We start from the raw sequence: 2,376 nt of genomic DNA, 5'->3' as shown, positions 1-2,376 counted from the left end.
CTTGTTCCTTGCTAATTCCTTCAATGCACCTTGGACTTCTTCCTTCAGGTCCATTTCTTTTTGGTACTGTGGCTCCATATATTCCGTCCACTTTCTTTTGATGCTTTCTGCATCATTCAATAATTTGCCCAGAGAATCCTTCAATAACGAAATTCGAGGCTTGAATTTTTCCTTCAGTTCCCCTAGCTTGAGAAATGTTGAGCATATTCTTCCTTTTTGGTTTTCTGACTCCATATCTTTACACATTTTGTTGTAATATTTGACTTTGTCTTCTCAAGCTGAGCTTTGAAATTTTCTGTTCAGCTCTTGTATCTCCTCATTTCTTCCATTTGCTTTAGTATTTTTATGCTGGAGAGAAAGTTCCAGTGTCTCTTCTGACATCCATTTTAATCTTTTCCTTCTTTCTTGTCTTCTCAATGACTTTTTGCTTTCTTCTTGTATGATGTTCTTGATGTCATCCCACAACTCTTCTGGTCTTTGGTGTTTAGTGTTTAATGTATTAAATCTGTTCTTCAGATGATCTCTAAATTCAGATGGGATATATTCAAGGTCATATTTTGGCTCTTTTGGACTTTTCATTTTCCTCAGCTTCAGTTTGAGTTTGCATATGAGTAATTGATGGTCTGTTCCATAGTCTGCCCCTGGTCTTGTTTTGACTGATGAGATGGAGCTTTTCCATTGTCTCTTTCTGCAGATGTAGTCAATTTGATTTCTGTGTATTCCGTCTGGTAAGGTCCATGTGTATAATCGTCTTTTATGCTGTCCAAAGAAAGTTTTTGAAATGAACAAATCATAGAATTTGCAGAATTCTGTCCTGTGATCTCCAGCATCATTTCTATCACCAGTGCCATATTTTCCAACTACTGATCCTTCCTCTTTTGTTTCTAACCTTTGCATTCCAATCACTAGTAATGATCAATACATCATGATTGCATGTTGGTCAGTTTCAGATTGAAGAAGTTGGTAGAATTCTTCTATTTCATCCTCACTGGCTTTAGTGGTTGGTGCTTATATTTAGTGGTATTAACTGGTCTTCCCTATAGGTCCAGGGATATTATCCTATCACAGATAGTGTTGTGCCTTATGACTGATCTGGATATGTTCTTTATAACAATGAATGCAACAACATTCCTCTTCAACTTGTCATTCCCAGCATAGTAAACATGTGGTTGTTTGATTCCGGCTTGATAAAGAAATCAGAAGGACATACTACAGCTGTTACCTATAACCCACCCAGTGTTCAAGTCCTAATATTTCCTGTTGTTTATTTATTTATTTTTGTATTTACCTGTATCTCTCTATGTAATTTGCAAAATTTATGAAATGTTCATTTGTATTATATTATTTTTCCATCTGTGAGAGATGATGGTTAAGTTTTCTTTCATCCCATGCTTTCACCACCACTTCCTAGGCACATACACACACTTCATCCCAAATAATAAAGTTTCGGTTAAATAAATGATAATTCCAACCTGTTTTTATAAATATGCATGTACAGTTAACAATGGAGGCATGTAATGCGATTGGATTTTTTTTCCTATACAATTTTTTGTTTCCCCTGGGTAAATAGTTGTGTTCATTTTTTCATTTTCTTTCTACATAATTCCTTTTCATCCTATTTGTTGTTGTTGTTAAGTGCCTATTAGCTGTATAATATATTGCTACTATATTACTTACATCAGCTGTTCTGTTAATTTCATTTTCTTGAGGTTTTCTCTCTGAATGCACTTTCTCTCCATGCCTCCTATGCATTGGCCATCTTGGCATGTCTCGTCACTAACACTTCTTAGTGATCCATGGCTCTACGTCAGACTTCCTTTGTTTTCCAATACCAACTATTTCTCTCCCTTTATTTTTTATTTTATTTTTATTATTTGTTTGGTGTGCATCTCTCTAGTAGCTTCAATAGAAAGAGTGCATTGAAGATTCAGCTTCCGAAATGCAAATGTTTAAAATTTTTGAGAAGACTTTAAAAGTTTGTGGAAAATGGAATTAATGGACAGAAATAAAACATATGAACTTTATTAAACAATATCTCCATCAGGTACAAACGTTTTAGTTCATCCTTAAAGAACTAAGGGTCCTGAGAACTTAACCATATAAATATAGTCTTTTATACATTATTAACTGAAGAAAAGTGGGGACCCCTTAAATATTTTTTAAGATTAGGAGGAATCTAAAAGAAGTCAGAAGAAGCCAAATAGAATTGTAACATGAACTCTCATAAAATTGGCCTTGATTGATGAAAAGAATGAGCAAGAGCCTTATCACAGTGAAGAACTCTGGTGAAACTTTCCCAAGTATTTTCTGTTAAAACTTTGGCTAACTTTCTCTGAAAACCATCATAATCAGCAAGTGTTATTGTGTGGTGCTGTG

Source organism: Chrysochloris asiatica, unplaced genomic scaffold (genome assembly GCF_000296735.1).
Source record: "Chrysochloris asiatica unplaced genomic scaffold, ChrAsi1.0 scaffold00119, whole genome shotgun sequence".
NCBI classification, from domain to species: domain Eukaryota; kingdom Metazoa; phylum Chordata; class Mammalia; order Afrosoricida; family Chrysochloridae; genus Chrysochloris; species Chrysochloris asiatica.
This window is presented reverse-complemented; position numbering follows the sequence as displayed.